Source organism: Papio anubis, chromosome 12 (genome assembly GCF_008728515.1).
Source record: "Papio anubis isolate 15944 chromosome 12, Panubis1.0, whole genome shotgun sequence".
NCBI lineage: Eukaryota > Metazoa > Chordata > Mammalia > Primates > Cercopithecidae > Papio > Papio anubis.
Window position 1 is genome coordinate 71,478,573 of NC_044987.1, and position 23,528 is coordinate 71,502,100.

At 48.5% G+C, this 23,528-nt stretch overlaps 1 protein-coding gene across 40 annotated transcripts in view; it reads left to right on the forward strand.

Moving 5' to 3' along the window:
* The window catches only part of MICAL2 (microtubule associated monooxygenase, calponin and LIM domain containing 2), a 295,251-nt gene that overhangs the window by 42,603 nt on the left and 229,120 nt on the right, over positions 1 to 23,528 (forward strand). For 9 of the 40 annotated variants that reach the window (XM_017948607.3, XM_009186563.4, XM_021926059.2 and 6 more), the window contains exon 1: positions 10,654 to 10,807. The exons of 5 other annotated variants lie outside the window; for them this stretch is intronic. The gene's annotated coding sequence lies outside the window, so the exon portion shown is untranslated. Of the gene's footprint in view, positions 1 to 10,652; positions 10,808 to 23,528 lie in introns of those variants that run through there. 26 more of the 40 variants (XR_002517066.2, XR_002517069.2, XM_009186568.3 and 23 more) reach the window with 4 other exon arrangements.

Sequence of the window (23,528 nt, forward strand, 5' to 3'; positions counted from 1 at the left end):
AAGGTGTAATGGCCCCAATCCCTGGATAATGAGAATGTCTTTTTTTATTTTTACCTTATTCCTTTTGATTGACCTTTTTAATTGGGCACAGCTTTGATTATAAAAAAGACAAAGCCTATGTTTAATACAAGGAGGAGAAGATGTTAGAGATAGGGCGCTTCTCTGAAGGAGATGTCATAGGCATGTAAGCTACCACTAGCGAGGATGTGAAACTTCACGGGGACATGGGTGAGTCTGTTTGCAGAATGTGGAAGGAGCATGAACTGGGGCAATAAGGAAGACTTTCCAAGGTGGTGACCACAGTCTTCTCACTGGGTGGAAAGGAACAGGGAGGGCCTTTTACAAGGGGAGCACTAAGCCTGAAGCCGAGCTCAGGAAGGATAGGGGAGGAACGGACAGATAGGTTGGATCCATAGGGTGATGTTTCATGCCATCTCCTTCCTGGTCCTCCCTCTGCCCCTCTTCCAGTTCCCATTCCCCCTCTTCTGCCCAGAGTGAGCCATGCAACATAAATTTGCTTTGCTCTTTGCGGTCAACGGAGCAGCTATAGCCTTGTTCTAAGATGCTTCCCTTGGTCCTTAGGGAAATAGAAAACCTCGAGGGCTGGCCGCTCAGGCATTCTTAGAAGGCCGCTGTGGCTCGTGCCTTCCCACTTTGTTCTGGGATCCTGTGACTCTCGGGCACAGAACCAGCGCAGCCTTCACTCAATGGCTTCTTTGATTTTCTCCCAGTTGGACTGTCAGAGATTGTTGGCCAGCGGGAAGAATGCTGAGTGGTAAACTGTGCAGAGAAACAACTATTGCATCTCTGCCAGAAGTCAAATTTCTTTTCAGCCTTGCCTTACACAGAAGGATCAGACCCCTGCACTTGAGATATTGCCTAAACCAGTTTGCCCAATCTGCCACTTACCTGATGACCAGCAAGTCTACAATTTATTTCCTTTCATCAGTGTTTTACTATCTTTTGTGGGGGAGATAGCCTCCTTTTTTTTTTTTTTTTTTGCCACTCCTTTGGTAAAGTCTTTGGATATATCTAAAAGTTTTCCCTATTTCTAAGAAGTATGTATCACATTTGCAGCAGTTTTACTGCTAATGAGATATGTACTTGTGATATGTTTCAGAGTGATGAAGTGACAAGAGCTGAGGCTCAGGAGATGGACAGACCAGGGTTTGAATCCTAGTTCTGCCTGTTCCTATGACTTAACCACCCTGGTCTTTGGTTTCCCCAAGTGTAGGATGGGGTTAAAAATCTCAGCCTGCTATATGGATGTTGTGAAGATACATAAGGTAATATATGGGCCCATTGTAGGCTCTTGAAAAATGGCAGTTTCTATTTACCTATTGTATCAGTTAAGGTTTGATCAGGGAAGCAAGATCATTAGTATGTAGAAGAGGGAATTACTATAGGAATTAGAGTTCACATAATTGTGGGAGCTGACAAAGAGATTGCAGAAAGCTGTTGCCTCAGTGTTTACTTGTGGACTTGGATTGCTGTAGATCCACAGGGTCATCAGGTGAGAAGAAAACCCAATATGAAGAGGGGCAAATCAAGAGCCAGCTGAAACTTGGACAAATGGATCCCTTGAGGAGAAGGTGGAATTCCTGTCTATTTCTCATCACCTCTGACTTGGACGATGTGGTGACCCTTAGAAGAAGGTTGCACATTTCACCAAATAAGTGAACCCGCACCTGGCCCTAGATTCAGCAAAGCTGAAGGAGGAGAATCTGTGTGAACTGCAGGAGCTGGAAGCCTGGCAACTGCCCCATGCCAGCAACACGTGAGCGGCAGTGTTGCCTGGTGACCTGTGCTGACCTGGCACAAAGATTGCTTCCTATGGCTGGGCGCAGTGGCTCATGCCTGTAATTCCAGCCCTTTGGGAGGCTGAGGCGGGTGGATCACCTGAGGTCGGGAGTTTGAGACCAGCCTAGCCGACATGGTGAAACCCTGTCTCTACTAAAAATACAAAAATTAACTGGGTGCAGTGGCGCATGCCTCTAATCCCAGCTACTCAGAAGGCTGAGGCAAGAGTATCGCTTGAACCTGGGAGGCAGAGGTTGCAGTGAGCTGAGATTGTGCTACTGCACTCCAGCCAGGGCACCAGAGTGAGATGGAGTCTCAAAAAAAAAAAAAAAAAAAAACCAAAAAAAAAACAAAACAGAAAAAAACATCCTTCCTAATTTCATGCAAATATCCCTTATGGCCAGTCCTAATTCAGAACCATCCAGGAAAGGAAATTCTGGGAAACAGGTCTAGCTTAGCAAGTTGCTATAATACAAAGCCACTACACTTATAAATAGGAGGGAAGGCAAGTAACATTAATTGAGAGTCTTTACATATGCCATCTTATTTGATCTCTGCTCTGATCTTCCAAAAACAGCGTTATTATCTCCATCTACTGGCTTGCTCCATGTCACACCATTAAGGACCACATAGGGTTGGAGGCTGAACTCTTTTCACGGGAGTTTGACCAGTGAAGCTGGTTTGGGCTTTTCTATCTGGGGACTTGGCTCCATCACAGTAATGCTTGGAATGGCCCTGTGCACCTCGCTCACCTGAAAAGGAGAACACCCCTCTGAACCAATCAGAGCCAGGGCTGCCCTAGGTTGTCTCTTGGCATCTGAGTTGTTCCTAGGAGAAAGCTTTTAAGAGAAAAGTAGTTAGGTAGGAACTTAATTTTCATTTAAAAGTATTAATCCATTACAAAATGTACTGCACTTAGAAGCTTACCGTGAGGGCTGATGTGTGAAAGTAGGGGTGGGGAGGGGATATTAGGGGAGGAGGTCAGGATGATGTAACTTTTCCAGAGGTAAAAAGTAGAAATTCTTCTGAAATTTCATATGGGCCCAGGTCTATAACTAGGGCTCAGGCTCATTAGAGAAGTAGTGGCTGGGTGGTACAAGCACTTGTCTAGTCTATTTTTTGTTTGTTTTAAATAGTTTCCTTTTATTCTTTCAACAAACATTTCCTGACACCTCCCAGCCCTTTGGGAGGCTGAGGCGGGCGGATCACCTGAGGTCGGGAGTTTGAGACCAGCCTGGCCAACATGGTGAAACCCTGTCTCTACTAAAAATACAAAAATTAGCTGGATGCAGTGGCGCCCACTGGTGCTGTTTAAGCAGTGTGCACTGAGGTTACAATGTTGCACACCACACGGAGCAGCCTCCTGAAGAGTTTTAAAGTCAGGGGCGCAGATGAGTTGCTCCTGTCTTCAGGTGGGTTCCTGCAAAAGCCGACCCTGGGATAAGAGTCTGAACGTCAGCAGTTTATTGGGAAGTAACCACAGGAAGCACCAGTAAGGGACCGGGGAAGTGTGATGGAGAAGTGACAGGGAGGAAGCCAGTACAGGTTACTGCTGTGATACGTGGGGCCCAGTCCTGCTGGGGCTCTCTGAGACAGAGGTAGAGATAGAGAACCCACCTTTAAGATTTCTCACACTGAGGGGTGATAAACTAGGGGTATACATCCACAAACCCTTGCCCACACTGTGTTGAAGGTTGCTCCCTGTGGCGTTAAATCACCTGTATTTCTGGTCTGCCCGGTGCATTGGCTGAGCTCCCTGCTGAAGCTAGGGGAGAGCCCTCAGGCAGAGTCCGAGATGTTTGCATTAGAAAGTCAATGGCATATATGCAAACCAACTGCCTGTGCTAGATCTACCTGACATATATCCATGTGTCCTTCCTTCCTTCCTAACTGCTCTCAGCGTTCACTCAGATGTTCCCCTTCTCCCATGCACCCCAGGTGTCTCAGGGAAGCTGAGCCCACCCCAGCTCTAGGAGGGGACCTTGACTTGCATGGACAATCAGCACATTCCATTCCTCTGGCTATGGCACCAGTTCAACTGGGCATGTGACCCACTCCAATCCGATGAAGCTCAGGACCATGCTTGGAATGCTGGGCCAGAAATATTCTTGTGGATAAGGAAGCGTTCAGCAATGAGAGCAATGGCACTTGCTACCATGAGGAAAACCAGTCTGGAAAGAAGCCAACAGAGAGGAGGGCAGAGCTGAGACAACCTCAGAGAAAGGTGGCTGGAGCTTTCACCCCTGCAGTCTTCAGTTACAGGAGTCTCTTTCTCTCATTCTCTTCTTGTGGTCAGGTTTCCTCCATTGCACATGGCACACAATTGTTGGTAGCCCTAACTTTCATGGAAAGAGGGCCTCTCTCACTCTGTATCTATACATTGGTCTTAAAGAATTCTGCTTGGACCAGGTGCTTGGCTGTTGGACTGATCACCACTGGGGCTTGATGGTTGACCAGGCCTGGGAACTGTGTCCATTTCTGTAGCCAGGAGGGCAGGGATGTTACCAAAACAAGCAGGAATGGAGGAGCTGGCCAATTAATTCCCTCCTCCACATACAACAACTAGCTTCCACAGTCCCCTGTGTGGTTCTTGCCACCTCTCTAGCTTCATCTTGGATTACTTTCATGTTTTATTCCCTGCTGCATCCCCTCCACCAAGAATAGTGCGTAGAACACAGCAGGCACTCAATCAGCATCTGCTCAATGAATGAATGAAGGAATCTCTTGCAGTTCCTTGCTCTGCCCCTCATCTCTGATTCCGTGTTTCAGTTGCTGCCTGTCCTGAGCACTCACCACACTCCTTCCCATCTGCCTGCCACTCATCTCTCACGGCTCAGTGGAAGGAATGCCATCTCTGTGAAGTCTTCCCACTCCCCTCAGCCTCCTCGCTGTCCCCCAGTATCCCAGACAGATCTGGGGAGGCAGTATTGGGAAGTGTAAAGAGCACTGGCTTGGAAGTCCACCAGTTCGATTCATTTTGCCAGATGCTGGCCCCTAGGAGACTCTGGGCCAGGGGTTTCACTCCTCCAAGATCCCATTTTCTCATCTCTAAGGAGTGAATGAAAATAGTACCTGCCTTTATAACACATACACAAGTCTGTGGCTGGGGACTAGGCAAGTCCCTGACCAGAATTTGCTTACAGAATTGATGCCTCCTATAGATTCTAGTTCTCTACACCCTTAGTGGTATCATCACCAAGTTTATTTACTCAAACCCTTACATATCATTTACTATGTGCCTGGCACTGTTCCAGCATGCATCTCCCCATTACTATTCCCCTACTGCCTGCTGTGCAGGGAGGTTAAGTCACTTGCTCAAGGTCACACAGTTAATAAGTGGCAGAACTGGGATTCAAACCCAGTCATCTTGACTTCAGAGTCTGTGCTATTAATGACTTGGCTATGATACCTGCAGCCTAACTGTACTGTACATATTTCTGGGGTGGATACATGATGGGTGGATAGACAGATGAACTTGACTGAGTTCCCTCCTTGGACTAGAACAGAGAAGAATATTCCTGTCCTTGCCTCTAGCCAGCTGTTCTGGAGAGGGTTTGGAGGTACAAGTTGAAAGCTGTCTCCCAAGCTCCATCAGTTACAGCAGTTCTGGAATGGGCTTGGGTTTATGTGGACAGGAATCTGCCCAGGCTGCAGGTATGGCCCAGCCTGCCATGAGGGTGCTTTGGGTTTTGTGGCATCGTTTGATCTCTAGAGGTCAGAATTATATTATGCCCCTGGATTTCACAATTGTCTGTGAATCCCCAGTCTATCTGGGGCTAAGGCTAGACTACTTACATGACCCTATGTTTCTTCCCCTCTTTTCTGCACATCCGCTCTGTCTCTGTTTGCTCTGGTTGCTATATCTGGCTGGGATGTCACCTCCTGCCTGCAGCCACAGCTCTCTGCTCTCCAGAACTGACTTTCTCACCATTGCTGGCAACGTGCACACATTCCCCAACATGATGGGGTGCCTCCGAGGGCATTACTGACTTCAGCAGGTCCCAGACAGGTGCCATTTTTCTCTAAACCACCTCTGGAAAAGCCACTTAAAGTGTGGTAGGCTTGATGAGTTTTTAGTGACCTTGAAAACCTTTAGATGTTTTATCCATGAACAAGCAGTTTGTTCTGAGGTCTATGAAGATGATAAAGAGCTAGAACAAGGCCCCAGGGATATTGCTTCTCACACACTGCTGAGTCTGTCTGTGGGAGATACAAATGTTTCCACTTCCTGGCTTAGAAAGTCCTCCACAGACAGCTCCCAAGGTTCCTGGGGCCAATCAGCCCTTTCTCATCATTTAACAAGGTCACTGGACTCTGTCCAGATACCAGTCTTCCTCTTCCTTCTGAAAGACCAAAGCCCTTTGATAGCAGCTTGGGGAGGAAGCCAGTGAGAACCACACTCATTGTTTTGCCCTTCTCTAGATCTATGGCATTTAGGAAGAGATCCAGAGCCTGGTGCAACTGTCTTCTCTGCCATTCAAATGTCTTGAGAGGCACCCTGGCTTCATTACAGAAAATCTCTCATCAGGAGTCCACTTAGTTCAACTCTGACCTTTCTTCAACCATATTGCTAGGCTGGAAATCAAAAGAAGCCAGAATTGCCACCCCCACAGTCCTCTGAACACCATCAGGTGGATAACCGATGGTGCCCTCGAGCACCAGCTGGGTTCTTTCAGGGGGAGGCATGCATAGTGCTGTGGAGGCCATTGCTTCCGTCTGAGATGAAACTATATTTAGGGATGAATCTGGGCCTTCCTTCCCTTCCTCCCTCTCATGCTAAGTGGCCATCTGCATCTCCCAGACAACCTCCACAAGCAGCATCCTGGAAAAGTGGCCTGGGGAAGAGGTGGCTATTAAATATAGACTATTGAGCCTGCTGCATAAAGAGATTGAGTTAGTTTGTCTGTCATGCTAAGAGTGAGAAAGGGACATTGCATACCTGGAACACACTTATTCACTCACTCTGTGACCATCAGAAGTGTCCTTCTGTCTCTGGGCCTCCATTTCTTTCCTTTTCTTTTTCTTTTTCTTTCTTTTTTTTTTTTTTTGAGATGGGGTTTCGCTCTTGTTGCCCAGGCTGGAGTGCAGTGGTGTGATCTCGGCTCACTGCAACTCCCACCTCCTGGATTCAAGCGATTCTCCTGCCTCAGCCTCCTGAGTAGCTGGGATTACAGGTGCGCACCATGGTGCCCAGCTAAGCTCTGTATTTTTAGTAGAGATGGGGTTTCACCATATTGGCCAGGCTGGTCTCAAACTCCTAGCCTCAGGTGATCTGCCTGCCTTGGCCTCCCAAAGTGTTGGGATTACAGGCATGAGCCACTGCACCTGGCCTCTTTTTCTTTTCTTTCTTTTCCTTTCTTCCTTCTTCTTTCTTCCCTTACTCCCTCCCTCCTCCACTCCCTCTCTCCCTCTTTTCCTCCCTCCCTCCCTTTCTTCCTTCCTTCCTTCCTTCCTTCCTTCCTTCCTTCCTTCCTTCCTTCCTTCCTTCCTTCCTTCCTCCTTCTTTTCTCTTCTCACTCTTTTGTTTTTTTGAGACGGAGTCTTGCTCTGTCACCCAGGTTGGAGTGCAGTGGTGTGATCTCGGTTCACTGTAACCTCCACCTCCTGGGTTCAAGAATTCTCTGGCCTCAGCCTCACAAGTAACTGGAATTACAGGTGTGTGCCACCATGCCCAGCTAATTTTTGTATTTTTGGTAGAGACAGAGTTTCACCATGTTGGCCATGCTAGTCTTGAACTCCTGACATCAGGTGATCCACCCACTTCAGCTTTCCAAAGTGCTGGGATTACAGGCATGAGCCACCACGCCTGGCCTCTTCTTTTCTTTCATTTGCCAGGTAAAGGATTAGATAAATATTCCTCTAAAGTTTGCCCTAACGTTAGATCTTTCATTTGAGGAGCTGAGTTGTATAACTCCTAGACATAGTCACAGCCCAGCAGGATATCACATGGTGACTGCTTAGTCCAGAGGAAGGTGAGTTGTGACATCCTTAACCCACTCCTCTTCACACTGCAGGAAGATGGTCAGCAAGGGTGGCTTGTGTGAGGTGGTGAGTGGCTCTGGCCACTGGCTCAAGAAGTCCCCAGGTTTTATTTCCCTCCAGGCAGTTAGCCCTTCTCAGTTCCCAGGTTGCCCTGCATCCAAGGAAAAGCTCACCTCTCAGCCCTCAAACCCACCTAGCAAGAGTCTTTTCTTATCTGAGCCCCCTGAGTTAAAAAGATTGGGAGTAGGGTAGGGGAAAGGAGGCAAGGTTTCTGGGAATGCATTGGTAACTTCTAATTTTTAAGTTGCTTCAACTTCTGTGCTGAGCAATGCTATCTTTGTTAAAGTTGGTTGGCCCACAGTGTTCCTGAAATAGCAGTAAGCTTGTTTTAATACCAAGGGAGAATGTTGTGCTATTGGTAAGGTGATAAAACTGTAAAAGAAAAAAATATGAGTAATAAAGAATACAGCTCCCAAAGCATTGTGCACCACTTCTTCTTCTTCCCCTTCCCCTTCCCCTTCCCCTTCTTCTTCTCCTCTTCTTCTCCTCCTTCTTCTTCTTCTTCTTCTCCTTCTCCTTCTCCTTCTTCTTCTTCTTCTTCTTCTTCTTCTTCTTCTTCTTCTTCTTCTTCTTCTTCTTCTTCTTCTTCTTCTTCTTCTTCTTCTTCTCCTTCTCCTTCTTCTCCTTCTTCTCCTTCTTCTTCTTCTTCTTCTTCTTTTTTTTTTATGGAGTCTAGCTGTTGCCCAGGCTGGAGTAAAGTGGCATGATCCCAGCTCACTGCAACCTCTACCTCCCGGGTTCAAGTGATTCTCCTGCCTCAGTCCCCCGGGTAGCTAGGATTATAGGCATGTGCCATGATGCCCAGATAATTTTTGTGTTTTTAGTACAGACAGTGTTTCACCATGTTGGCCAGACTGGTCTTGAACTCCTGACCTCAGGTGATCGGCCCTCAGCTTCCCAAGTGCTAGGATTACAGATCTGAGCCACCATGTCTGGCCAGCATTTTATACTTCTGATTATTCATCTGTTGCATTATAAGTTACATGAGTGCAGGGACCACATTTGGTTCGCAGAAGGGTTTGTTAAATGAATGAATTATTCTATCTCCATCTCTATCCACAACATGGGTGTCTCAGGTACAGATCAATAGCAAGAGACTTTATGTCCAGTGCAGTCAAGGTAGGGACAGATGTAACACTGCTTCCTGAAGTTCCTCACTGCCTTGGATTTTCTATATCACTCTTCCAAATAAGGTAGGGCCAGCCCAGTGGAGTCTCCTCTCCCTTACAGTGCCCTGGCCTGAGCTCGACAGATGGTTTGGATAGACTGGGAGTGGGTCAGGCCCAGAGCAGCTCTTTCAGGGTTAGACTTGACCTGTCCAGTACCCTAGAGGCATGGGCAGTGCTGTAGAGATCCCAGTACCTAGTGGTTAGGCATGTAGATTCTGGAGCCAGATCTGGCTCAAATCCAGACTCTGATACTTACTAACCATGTGACGTTGACCAGTTGTTTTACCTCACTGGTCTCAGTTTCCACATCTGTGAAACAGGGTGATGATAAAATACACACCTGTCAAGCCAGGCTTAGATGAGATCACATGTGAAGGGCACTACCCAAGCTGGCATCACAGGCAGATTTCCATCAGCCTGGAGTGCTGACCCTCTGAGAGTACAAGCTGACTGGGCCTTGCAAATTGGGCAGGAACAGTTTTTGCTGAAAAGTTCATCTACAGGAAGTTGATTGAATTCTGAAGAGAGAGCTAAGAGAGCTGCCAGGTAGGACAATCCCTGGTAAACACCAAATGGCTGAGAGTAGGATTACATGGCAAGAAGTAGGGTAGAGAAAAAATAATAATAATAAGCTGCAGGTTTGGGGAGGCAAACTTGTCTGGCAAGGGAACGTGGTGTCTCCTGGAGGTGGTCTTGTGCTGGGGAAATTCCAGCAGCTTGGAGCCACAATACTGTTTCTCAGTGCTCCAGTCTGCCTGTTTTCCTCTGCCTAGGTAGCTCAGTTCAAAGGACACTTACTGATGCTTACACTGGGTCAAGCCCTGTGCCCTGGGTTCCAGAGGTGAGTCAGATATGGCTCCTGCCCATGGAGATCCCCATTTCATGATAACTGCTACAAGACCCATTTAAACAGAAGGTGTTTTATAGTATTTGTAGTCTACAGAGTGCTTCCGAGTGCTCACTAGGCCCCACTCCATTCACACTGTGCTGTCTGTGAATGTTGCTCTCTGGAGCTGTGGGAGGTAAGGGTAACCCGGGAAGGTGGGCAGAGCAGAGATTAAGATAGGGATCTGACAGCCAAAGGTAGAGGGTGTTTAGGTGATCTGACCAAGGTAACACAGGTAGTCTGCACCACCGCCCCCCTCCCACTAGCTTTAGCCTAAGCACGGCCAGGTAAGGGGAAGATCCTATTAGTTAGCAAGGAGGTTTGCGGAAGCTCAGGGTGGTCAAGGAGCCAAGCAAAGAGGGAGGTCCACAGGACGTACACAGTCGGTACTAGAAGTGCCATGCCGCTCCCCCATGTCCAAAAGGGGATGCGGTGGTTTGCTTTCCAGCTTCCTAGACCAAGGAGCGTGAGGCCCAGGCCCTCGCCGCTCCCTTGATACCCGCATACCAACACCCGGGGTTTCATCTCGCAGCGCTACCACGCCCCGCTCCCAGCAGCCCTTCCCTGGTCTCCGACCTGCGCGGGTCAGGGTGCGAGCGCCCGGCCACTCCCTGCGTTCTGGGCCGGGCTACAGCCCACGTGCGCCGGCGGCAGCGGCGGTGACAGCCGGCCCCACGGGGGCGGGGCGCGCTCCGTGCTGTCCTGTCATTGGCCGCGCCGCTGTCGGGGGCGTTCCCCAGCCCGGTCCACCGCGCGGCGCAGAACCGCAGGCGCTCGGCTGGCTAAGCCTGCGCGGGGCCGCCTCGCTTGCTCCCAGCTCCGCCAGTGGCCCGCGGGCCCCGATCGCTGCGCCCGCGGCCAGGGCGGAGGCAGGCGCTGACCCGGAGCCTGGCAGCCCGTGCGACTTTCGGTAAGGCGGGGGCGGCGCTGTCCTCCGGGTGGGGAGGGCGGGCGGGCGCGGGTGGGGACCGTGCCAGCCCCGGCTGGACTCTGCGGCTTGTCTGACGCCCGGGAGGGTCAGGTGCGGCCGCAGCATCCCCCGCCTCAAACCCACCCTGCGGGGCGCACAGCGAGCAGGTGGCGCTGCCGGGAAGCCCGGGGCGGCCCTGGCCGGCCTCTGAACCAATTAGAACGCAATAAAAGCCTCCCACCGGCACGCCGAACTACCTCTTACTCCGCCCCGCAACACCCAAACCCTGCAGTTCCAAGCCTAGAAAATCCCAAGCGCCACAACGGGGTGGGAGTGACGCGCCTGCAGTGCCGCCTGTCACAGAAGACCATCCCCAAACTTCCCAGGACTGGGGCTCCGAGCCTTGCACGCCCCGTTCCAGCTCTTCACTGGGCGCCCTTTTCCCCCTCCCTTGTCCCCTCCCTCTTTAGTAACAGGAAGTTAACTTGGGCCAAATGTCAGTGGCCTGGCAGGCTGCGATCTGGAGCCGAGTCGGGATGGGGTCGTGGCAGTGGTCCGAGGGGCCGCGGCACTGTCCGCTCTGCATCGCGTCCCCTGCATCCCCAGTAGCCCGCGCTCGCTCCAGGCACAGGAGCACCCCCACGGGGTGTCCGCGGCGCCCGCCCTGTGGGTGCCTGGCTGGTCCTGGGGAGAGGTGGAATCTTGCCCACAGCGTCTAAGCCACTGCTGGACCAGACGGGGCAGGTGGGGTTAATTTTTATTCACCGCCATCCTCACTGGCAGAGCTGGGAACAGCCTTTACTGGATGGGGATGAGGAGATGTGGAAACCAGAGTAAATGTATGTCTCCTTCCACGTTGTTTATTCTGAGGCCTGGGTTTTTGAGGCGGAAAGAACTTTTATTTGGAAGCCTGTAGGGCCCTGCCAGGCCTAGAGCAGTGTGCCGGCTCTCTTGCTGTCGTTGTCGCCTGTTAACTACAATCTACAATGATTTTGGTGAAGAATAAAGTCACTAGCCAGGCCCCTTGTGGGCAGGTCCCACGGGAGAAAAGCCAGAGGCGAATTGGCCCTCCAATGTTTGTGCCAGGTTCCCTGACCCCTGCACCTACTCTGCCCTGCTCCCCCTCTCCAGTGGCAGTCGACCTAACAAGTGGGCCTCCAGTCTCCAGGGCAGCCCTGCACGATGCCGTGGAGACTTTAATACAATAAGAACTCACTTTTCTTCATGCAGAGAGAAGGCGGATTTATTAAGTGCTTACTGGGCAGTAGGTCTTGTCTTGTGGCACTTTTGCAGCCAAATTCATGGTTATTCTCCAAAAACGCTAAGAGTTTTGCCCTCCCCATTTTAGAGATGGGGAAAGAGGCTCAGGTATGGTAGGTGCCCAAGGTCACACAACAAGTGTCTGAGCCAGGTCCTGGCACTGTCATTGTAAGTCGAGTGCTCATGTTTCATGGCTGTGGGAAGTGGTGTGCTGTGTGCAGGACTATGGCCCCACAGCGTGCTGACTAGAGCCTCCCAGCCTCAGAAAGATGCTCTCCACCAGGATTTCAGGGGATGCTTCTTTGGCAAAACAGTTGAAGTGACCCAGGTTAGCCAAGTTGTTCAACCTGCAAACGCCTTATCCTCCCCCTAGTCGAGAGTAGTGGATAGTGTTGGCCAGATTGCTATGGGGAGGGATTGGGTGCTATTTTGGAAGCAAGCCTGCTTCTGCCATTGACCTGGCCTCACCTCTGAGAAGCTGGCTTCTGGTATAGTCTAGGAGGACTGTGTTAGCTGAAATAACCTCTACCTTGGGACTGATTCTAGTTTTGTGGGACTTTTGTGGGGGCACTGGTGTTGGGGTGTAGTGTTATGGTTGTGGGGTAATTGAAATCCAGTTTGAACATACTCTATAAAAACATGACATCACTTTTATCTCCACCCCCCTCTTCCTTCAGGCCTAGGGTTCTAGCTTTCTGCTCATTTCCTCTTTCAAAAGAAAATCATGATAAGTCATGATTTTCATGACTTATTTTCATGATGTCATGAAAATCATGAAAACTGATACTAATCAATTATACTTTAGTATAAGTCAGCTTTTAAGAACTATGCCTGGGTGTGGCTGTGGCCATTGGAGGCCCACTCCCAGGCTGCAAGGAGCAGCCATATGATCCCAGACTCCTTCTCTGCCTATAATTGGGGTATGTTTCTATTCTCTCCACCCATGTCTACACGCATACCTGGGTTTGCCTCCCAGCCATGGGCCTGCACCCTTTGCTTCCCACTGCTGAAGTGTAGAGGTCTTGTCTTCTTGGTGGAAGCCTTGGCTCTGGCAGGACGGGACGTGGTATGGGTAAAAGAATAACTCGGTGGAACATTGCTAATCCTAGATGCCCTCTGAGGGCTAATAGTCTCTATTCTTTAAAGAGTCAGAGAAGAGAATACTGTTCATCATGCTGAGATGTTTCATTCTTTACATCGTTCTATTGTTTCATTTCACCTCTGAAGAAGTAAGTGGGGTTAACTGCATTTTACAGATGAGGAAGCTGAGACCCAGAAAAGTTACAACTTGGCTGGGTGTGGTGGCTCATGCCTGTAAAACCAGCACTTTGGAGGCCGAGGTGGGAGGATTCCATGAGGCCAGGAGTTCAAGACCACCTTGGGCAACATAGCAAGACTGCCGTCTCTAGTAATGACCACAACAAAAAAGGTTACAACTTGCCTGCATCACACAGCGTGTATGAGTGAGGTTTGAGTGTGGAGAATTAAATGCTATGGGAAGTAGGAAAAGCCTGTGGCTGTCTCTGAACTCTGGAGGCTTGGCAGGTATAGCTCCTCTGCTGCACAGTCATCTCCCTTATCCGCGGTTTCACCTTTTGAGGTTTCGGTTACAGTCAGCCATGGTCTGAAAATATTATAGTATTTTGAGAGAGACGGAGACCACATTCACATCGCTTTTATTACAGTATATTGTTATAATTGTTCTATTTTATCATTAATGTTGTAATCTCTTTATGTACCTCATTTGTAAAGAAAATTTAATCGCTCTTGTATGTATAGGAAAAAACACAGCATATATAGGGTTTGGTACTATCCAAGGTTTCAGGCATCTACTGGGGGTCTTGGGATGTACCTCCTGGAGATGAGTAGGGCTACAGTACTTACCCTTTCTCACCCTATATTGTAATTATTTATGAACATGTCTTCTCACCTCACTATGAAATGGCATTTAAAACACTCATAAACTTGGCAGATTTATTTTCTGGTTTTGCAAATCCTCTGTGCTCTTTGCTCTGTATTTTGTTAGCCTTTATTTGAGCTATGTCCATGAGGGTATCTACCAGAATGTATCGCAGTCCTCTCATCAAAAATATTACAAACATTTTCACATACACAAAATCATAATAGCTTCATCAGCCCCATGTACTCATTGCCCAGCTTCTACAGTTATTGAGATAATGCCTTGCTGGCTTCCTCTCTCTCTTTTTCTCCCTTTCCCTCTGAAAGGAATATTTATTCCTGAAATATTTTAAAGCAAATGTCTAATGTCATGTCATTTTGCTTCTATATAATCCAGTACACAACTCTTTTAAAAAGGACATTCTCTTGCATAACCACATTTCACTACTGCACGTATTAACAGTGCTTCTTAGACGTCACCTGTCCACCTTGATTGTGTCAGAAATGACCTTTAGAGTTGGTTTGTTCGAATGAGGATCCAGTCTGTATGCCGCATTAGGCCGTTAGTCCTTTTATGCCTGGTTTTAGTTTGGAGAAGCGCCCCCTCTTTAACTAGCCATTACCCTCTGTGTTAACTGCCCGTCTCCCCCACTACATAGGGAGTCCCTTAAGACAAGCCCATCTCTTTGCTGTGCTGGATCCTTAGCACTGAGCGCCGTGTCTGGGACACGCAGAAGCTCCATAAGCATTTGTCCAGTTGTATCATAGCTACTCAGGAAATGTGCTTTGAATTAATGAACCCAGTCATGGATTTGTGTGACTACCAGTGCACGTGCTTAGATAAGAGGTTTTAAAAAAATGACTTGCTTACGTGTGGACGTTTCCTTAGCACGCGTCAGTCTGTAAACATCCTAAAATAATAGAAGAACTATTTGCTGCTCCCCCTCACTGCGCTGGTTTGTGGTGGGGAACCCAGACAGCTGCGTTTGTGCCTTGATCAGCAACTGGCCTCCACAGGTCACATATGGGGCTGACAGAGACTGAGGTCACTTCTGTCCAAGCTTTGAATTCCACCACAGGAATGACCATGTTGCGACCCAGAAACTTGGCCCTGGGCTTGGTGGAGACCACTCACTTTTTCTTCTTCTGTCTCTGGACAGTGCTGCTTCTCCTGTGCCTTCCAGAGCCTTCTCTAACCTGCCTTACTCTTGGGCAAGTTGTGGTGCCTTCTTCAAATCACTATTCATCCACAACTGGGGCAGGTACTGATGGAAAATAAGTGTTTATAACCTTCAAGTGTCTTGTCTGAATTTGTTCTATAGAGTTAGTACCACCACTGGCACCTTTGTGGGTGGCCTAATGAAGGAGACCAGAGGCTCAGGAGGGCAGGAGAAGTACCTGCTTCTCTTGGTAATGGACTTCACACCTGGTTCTCTCACCAAATGTCCTTAGGGGTGCTGGACACCTTGATAGGCATCTTTTACCCATCCAGTAATGGCCCTTCCCTGCAAACAGCCCTCAACATGAATACATGGTTTGTTTGGGACATTTTTTCTTTTTTTCCTTTTTAACACAGGCAGGCTTTTAATTTTTATTTTTTAATTTTAGTAGAGACAAAGTCTTGCTATATTGCCCAGGCTGGTCTCAAACTCCTGAGCTCAAGCAACTCGCCTGCCTTGACCTTCCAAAGTACTGGGATCACAGATGAACCACTATGCCTGGCCCAGCCTTTTGCCCTAGGAGAAAATCTAATGAAATTTTAAGTCTTCTGACTCTGGATGGCAGTGTTAGAGTTGACTTTTTCCTTTATCTTTTGCTTTTTAGTACTTTTTTTCAAAGTTTTTGTAAGACAAATATTTTATTTTTATAACGGAAAATCCAAATATTTATTTTCTTAAAAAAGAAGACTTCTTTCAACTAATTTGAAGTAGGTAGACAGAATTATACATGTAATTGGAGTTATACGGGCAGATAAAGCCACAGCACTATTGGGATTTCGATATCTGCTTGGATCGTTATTTTCACGATGAACATAACCCGACTTTCTAAAAGTTAGAAAATAAAGAAAACTGAGGATTGGGAGACAGGAAGCTATGAAACCCATGTAGCCCTACCCTCTTTCCTTTATTTATTTATTTATTTATTTATTTATTTATTTATTTATTTATTTATTTTTTGAGATGGAGTCTCGCTCTGTCGCCCAGGCTGGAGTACAGTGGCGCAATCTCGGCTCACTGCAAGCTCCACCTCCTGGGTTCACGCTATTCTCCTACCTCAGCCTCCCTAGTAGCTGGGACTACAGGCCCCCGCCACCACGCCCGGCTAATTTTTTTTTGTATTTTTAGTAGAGACCGAGTTTCACCATGTTAGCCAGGATGGTCTCCATCTCCTGACCTCATGATCCGCCTGCCTCAGCCTCCCAAAGTGCTGGGATTACAGGCGTGAGCCACCGTGCCCGGCCCCTCTTTCCCTTGCTACTTCTTCTTTTGCTGTCCCCCAGATGAAATCTTTCTAATGTTAGGCTCTTGATTTTGATTTTTTTTTTTTTTTTTAAATTCAGGAAGGTTAAGCCCTCAGGGGAAGACAAAATGACGCAGACTGCCAAGACAAGGCAGGGCAAAGTTCCACGCTCCAGTGGCCTGTCTTGTCCTCTCAGGAAAGTGCCCAGTGACCAAACACCCTGCTCCCTCACTCTGGGGTGTCTGGACTCCTCCCTCCTCCAGTTTCTGTTTTCCTCCCTACACCCTCCCCAAAGGTAGACAGCATGGCTGGCCTGGGCTGATAAGACTTCTTCTTCCTAAAACATCGATCACATGGCCTCAGAAATTCAGAGCCGGTGGGAGTGATAGGTGACTCCGGCCCTCTGTTCACGAGCAAACTTTCATTGCAGGATTGGGCCAACCACGGGGTCTGATTTGGAGATGCTTCCCTTCTCTGTCAGCTGCTCATGTCTCAAATGAAGAGCCTTTTGTGATGACCATGTATGGAACAGTGTCTGAAGTGCCACTGCACTGTACCTATCTTTGCGTCTAAACATCACTGCCGTCATCACAGCACAAACTGCCCATCTCAGTGGTGTCTGGCAGTGAGCTGTGTGTATGCGGATAGTGCTGGTGTTTTTAGAGTTGAAAATTTTAGTTTGTTCTTTATTTGAGCTAATGTTTCTCTCCCCTGAGGGTCAGGGTAATTTCACTGCCTTCCTCTTTCTCTCAAATCCCCACCTCCACCTCCCAGTGGCTGTTCTGATACCTTGGTGCACCTGCATTCCTTCCAAGGCTTGGTTAGATTTCTTTTGATGAATGACAGAGGTAAGGGCAGGCACAAGAACAGGAGCTGTGCTTCCTGCTGGTTTGGGGCTCAGGTTTTTCTCCTTCACTGGGCAGGAGAGGATGTCTAGTGCAGATGTTCTTTCTGCTGGCAGCAAGGAGTTGGATGGTGGTCCCTGGCCCCTGAGCCATTGCAGCAGCTGGTTTGTGGGACATCTCCAGACCCAAGGTCCTGACGCACGCAGCCTGGAAGCCCATCACATGCCAGAGACACGAATGGGAGTCTAAGAACGCCCTGTTCTGGCCTTGCTGTAGCAGTACCAACATGTCGAGGTGCAGAAACTACTTCTTTGCTCCCATGACTCTGAATGGCTGGCCCAGGCCACTTATCTGAATACTGACTTATCTGGTGAAGCTTTGTGGGATCTCAGTATATAGTTTGTTGGAGCCAGGATAATGAGGTGTAGGGGAGGATGAAGAAGCAGCTCTCACTAACAAGAGCTGCCCTCTGAAACAGAGTGGGCCCAGGGTCTGCCAGGAGCTTGGTTGCTGAGCCCTCATTGGACAACTGTTCATCCGAAAGGAACAGAATGGGGGTTGGGTGCTGTGTGTAGAGTCTGTGGCTGCTGTCAAGTCAGCTCCGTGTGTCAGGACAGCCAGGCTTTGCACAATTTGATGCAAAGGTAATAAGATCAGGATCTCCCTGCTTGTAGGAAGGAGGTATCTGATGGCTAAATGAAAGGAAAACAGAATAGAGAAACACACAGAGGAATTTCTGACCTCTTTCCAGACACTCAGGGAGAGGATTCACTCAGTCTTTTTCATCAGGGAATGTCCTATGAGGCTCGTGCGGTTGGAGCCTTGGGGACCATGGGGTCCATGTCGGGAGAGCTTCCCGGCCACATGCCTGGAGTTGCCACACATTACTGTTGTGAAGGAGGAGGAGGAGGAGGAGGAAGAAGCACTGTGTGAAATTTCAGGCTTCTTCTGGATTCGAGATTTGCCCCAATAAGAGGACCTAGAAGGTCTTACTTGGGTGTGTTGGTTATCTTGTATCTTGGACTTTCTTAAAAGTGACTTACCCACACATATGTACATATATGTGTGGTACTCATCCCACACATGAATAGATGCATAGGACTTACCTTCACACACACACACATAGATGCATGGTAAGATATTCACTCAGTACAAAGGAAATTGAAGGAAAAGTACATCTCCTTTCTTTCCCTGTCCTCCAGCCCTCAGTTCTTACCTCTTTGGCAGCTGTTGTCCCCAGCCCCCTGTGGATCCTTCCAGACATAGTCTAGGCATGACCTGGTGCCTGTTCCCCTTCTGCTCTTCCTGGGGCTTGCTAAGAAGCGACCAGGATGTAAAGAGACAGGGCCCACAGGGCTGCAGAGACTTGGCCATTGTCTCATTTGGCCAAGGCCTAACTATTACCCCTTCCACCCTACTCTGCCAGCTATCTCCTTTAGGAATCCCCTTGTGTTCGATTTGGGGGTTCAAAGAGCCTGGACTCTGAGAATAAACCTCAGGGGCATGTTGTGGATGCAGGTGATATAGGCAAAAACAAAAAGCGCTAAGACAGACCTGGGCTCAAATCTGAGCCATGTGGCCTTGGGCAAGTTAATGAATCCTAGTATTTTAGTTTACATAAAGGAGGTAATTATACCTATTTCAAGAGCTTGATCTGGAGATGAAATTAAAATATTTGTGAAGTACCTTGCATGGATATGCACTCCAAAATGTCAGGGTTTTTGTTGTTGTTGTTGTTGTTGTTGTTTTGTTTTTTCACATTTAATGAGTGACCCATTGCCAGAATGAATGACACTGGTATGGAATTCTCTGGATGGCTTTCTGAAAATCCTCTAGGTGAGTTCCTGAGCTTTTCTTTCCCTGCAGAAGGCAGCCAGTTCTCCATTTTCTACCAAGTTCAGTTGGCCCCACTACTTCCTTCTCCCTGTGGGGAGCCAACCTCCATCCACCCCAGCCACTGGACACCATCTCCTCCTCTGCCCTTGACCCCTGAACCCTCCTCTCCATTTCTCTGGGCCCTGGGTTCCCCCCTCCTCCCCTCGTGAACAGGACGCTGCCTGCTGCCTGGAGAGTGCTGTGGGCTGTTTATGGCTGCTTTCTGGGGTGTTTATGTTGTATCTCTTCAGAAGCTCCTAGCAGATGTCTGTTTATTTCTGAAACTTCATCTACAGCATGAGAGGAGAGAGGCTATTTTTAAAGATCTTTAATTGGCATGGCTGCACAATACAGCTTAGATTGCCTCCAAGTTTAATTCTTCATCACTCTTATGCTCTATCCATTATGAAACCCTTCAAATCCAGCCTTAGAGACCTTATATGTCCTGATTTTAGACCGGCACTTAAATTTAGCAGATAGTTGTAATCTCTAAAAAAGGTTGGCCAAGGAGGTGAAGGCAGCCGGCTGACTGTTTTTTGTCTAGGCTGAGACAGATGGCATGAATGAGAGCATAGAATGCAACACCCTCCCCCAACTTCTGCCCCTTCTTTCCACCTGCAGTGGTTGAGGCCTGCCCTCATATGCCGCCTGCGGATTGGCTGGGAGATCTCTAGCTCTCCCTTTCCCTTTGGACTCAGGTGGGGCCTGAGATGACAGGAGAGTGGTGTAGTTTCAAATGACACTGACCTCCCAGGAGGGAGGAGGCCACAGAGGCCATGAGTCACAGAGCCTTGGGATGTCAGGTTGGATGGGCCTCATGGGATCGTCTAGTTCTCATCCTGGCCACCTTGTTTTACCTGTGGAGAAACTGACACTCGGATGCTTTCTGATGCTGAGTGCACAGAGAGGTGTGTTTCTTGCTCAAGGTCAACCAGCCAGGTCAGAGTCAGGTCTCTTTTCCATCTACCATTTCCCACCAGGCTGTGGTCCTTGATCAGTCTAAGGCAGCTGTGCTCACAGCTGGCTGCCTTGACTGAAGGACAGAGCCTCATCTTCCCTTTCTAAAGCCTCCCACATTCTTTGAATTTATGCTGTGTACACTTGTAGCACTGGCTGGTCTCAGTCCCAAGATCTTTTCTTATCATAAACACCTCCCCCAGAGCCTTGGGGCTTAGAATTCCCACCTTTGTTCCCAGCCCTTGTCTGCAGAGGCCCTTTGTTAAAAATACAGAATTTAACTGGAAAGGACCATATGTTGACAGAGATGAGTTTATCTTTGATTAGCTGTCATCCAAGGGCTGAACCTTGAGAGGATGGGGCGTAGGATGAGTCAGCTGGGAACAGGAGGAGGAGGGAATCCTGAGAGACCGCAGATAGGGTGCTAGGGGCATCAATGGCCATAGGCCCAGGCTCAGAGCTCAGTGTGCAGCTGCTGGGCTAGAGTCCCTGTGGTGACTGCTGGAAGCTGCCTGCTCTTCTAACTCATGGAGGGAGGTGCGTTAGACAAGCTCACCTGTGGCTGAACACCAAGACAGAGTATGGAATGTCCACAGAGTGTGGGAGCCAGGGGAAGCTCCCTGGAGGAGGTGGAGTTTGTAGATTGAGAAGGGTATTGGAAGATAGTTATGATTTCCATAGGCAGAGATGGGCAGAAGTAACGGCACAAAGAGATGTAGAAAAGTGAGGGCACAGTCAGGATACCACGTGGTAGAAACGGGGCTGCCTAGGGAAGCTGAGGCTGGAATCAGGCTGCTCTGAGGCATGGAGGGACCTGAGTTCTGGCGGTGGTGTGGGTGTGGACTGAACCCAGCAGACTGTGGGAAGCTGTCAGAGAGGGATAGTCAGAGTCATCCTTCAGGGCCCTGCCCTCCGTTCACGGGAGGTGCACACTGCCAGACAGCTGCCATTCCCCTGGACTGAGGAGGGCTGTGGGGAACAGGGTGGGGGGCAGTAAGACTGGGCCTCCAAAACTACTTTGTCTGTATCGTGGCTTTTGACCCACAGCCTTCTTTGTGAAGGGAGTCTGCATGCAAAGTGTTGTCTTTGGTTTATCAGGAGGGCAGCCCTTTTTGGAACTCCTGGTTAGGGTCTTAGGATATGGGACATCCTTCACGTTCTGCAGCTTGTGCCCCCAAGTGTGGCTGTGTGAGCTTTGGTGACTCTTGACTCTGTGTAGCAAACAGCATCTGTTCCACTTTCACCACCTCGCTGCAGGCTAAGCCCTTCACGCCAATCCTTCTCCTGCTTCAAGGTCAATTTGAAGGGAATAAATAGGGCAGTCAAGGTGCTGAGCTCCTCTGGGGGCTACTCCTGGAGCAGGAGCAGGAGTTTTGTCTGTGTGTGAGGGAGGCAGCAGAGCTGAGGTGGTGCAGGAACCCAGGTGACCACCTCCTCCAAAGAAAACGCCTTTGGAAGAATTGGCTCTGTAGGAGTCAGTGGCTCTCAAAACATTTGTACCATCATCTGGAATGATGCTGATTCTCTCCCCTGCACAGCCTCACAATCACCTGAAGATCCCCTTCAAGTGCCTCCTGCCCTGGGTTTCCTGTGTGCACATTGAGTTTCCTTCTCTAATTGAGGAGGGAGTTTTGGGAGGCTGGCAAACCTGGAGCTGGACTCAATGGCCTGGGCAGGTGGAGCAGGTAGAGGGTTGGTTGCCTCCCAGACCTCTGGCCATCCTGGCCATAGGGAGGTGGATAAAGGCTGAGCTCAGCTTCTGCCTGCTCCCTTGTTAACCTGGCAGGTGGGAGGCACCACAACCTGGTGCATGTTCAGCTTTGACATTTGAGTGGGGCTGGCATCTGTTCTGTACCATGTATGTCTCAGGGAAGCTCTTGCTTTATGTGATGGAATAAATTGTTCCTGCAAGCAGCAATTGTAATGAGTTTAGTGCAATTGATGGGAGGTTTTAATGGGCTTGTGGTGGGGCACTGAAATCGGCTTGCTTTCTTTTTTGTCCTAGGATCAGTGCTACCCATATGAGAACAAGCTGATTTGTTCACTGATTGAGAAATTGATCGCTCAGTGCATTCATTCTGTCAACCAAGATTTTTGGAATACTCTCAATTTGAAGCATACTGTCACAGATGGACCATGGGTTTTCAGTCACTGTAAACATTGGACAAGCCACACACATACTATCTCTGAACTTTGGGTTTGTCCTCTGTAAAATGGGAGTGATGCTACTTACCTCACAGGGAGGTTGTGGGGATTAAATGGGTTAATGGGCATAGCACGCCTCTCATAGTGACTGGCACGTAGTGGCATGCGGGTGGGCTCTTCCCCTCTGGCTCATTCCTGAATTGGCCCACAGGAGTCTTGGAGCACAGATGCAGGCAGGGTTCCTTGTTGCCACAGGCCTCGCATTCAGTACTGGCCCCTAAGTGCCTTTTACCTTTAATAACTTTTTATTTTGTTTTTTTTAAATACAGAGTCTTGCTCTTTTGCCCAGGCTGGAGTGTAGTGGTGCAATCTCAGCTCACTGCAATCTCTGCCTCCCAGGTTCAAGCGATTCTGCTGCCTCAGCCTCCTGAGTAGCTGGGATTACAGGCATTTGTCACCATACCTGGCTAATTTTTGTACTTTTAGTAGAGACTAGGTTTCTCCATGTTGACCAAGCTGATCTCAACCTCCTGACCTCAAGTGATCTGCCTGTCTCAGCTTCCCAAAGTAGTGGGATCACAGGAGTGAGCCATTGTGCCTGGCCTGCTTTTAATGACTTTTTAAAGGGAATGGCTCAGTCAAAGCACCTGTGTGTGCAGTGAAGAAAGATGGGACACCTTTCTCTTCCTGGTGAGAAGGTCTTCTCATACCTTGGAACTGCAGGGCTGGGAGAGCCTTATCATCAACCCCACTGGATGCTTGTTCACTCCACTGTGGTGGTCTAGCCTGAGTTTGTAGGTTGGAGGTGATCCATCTTGTCTTTGAACTCCTCCTGATGGCTTCCTATAGCTTCTGGCATTTGGTCCCAGTTCTTCCTCTTGGGTGCCATGGACAGTAGGTCTAATCTGTCTACCGCCCAGTAGCTCTTCAGAAATTTTTTTTTTTAAATCAAATCTCTAACACCATCAACTGAAAGATGTACCATTATTTCATGTACCCTCAAGAAAGAAAAAGAGCTTCCAATTAAACTGTGGCACAATGCTTTGCCATCACTTAAAATTTTTATTCTATATTTTCTGAATTTTTTTAGATTTTAGACATACTTTTTTATTTTGTATCACTCTTGCATATATACAAGAGTAAATTGGTTAAGGCATTTCTAAAACTTCACTTTCAAAATCTAACTCTTCTGAATCACTTTTTGACTTAGATTGATCAGTGTCCATGTTTTTCTGACTCATTATTATCTTCTAGTCAAGTGGGGATGTATTTCTTCATCT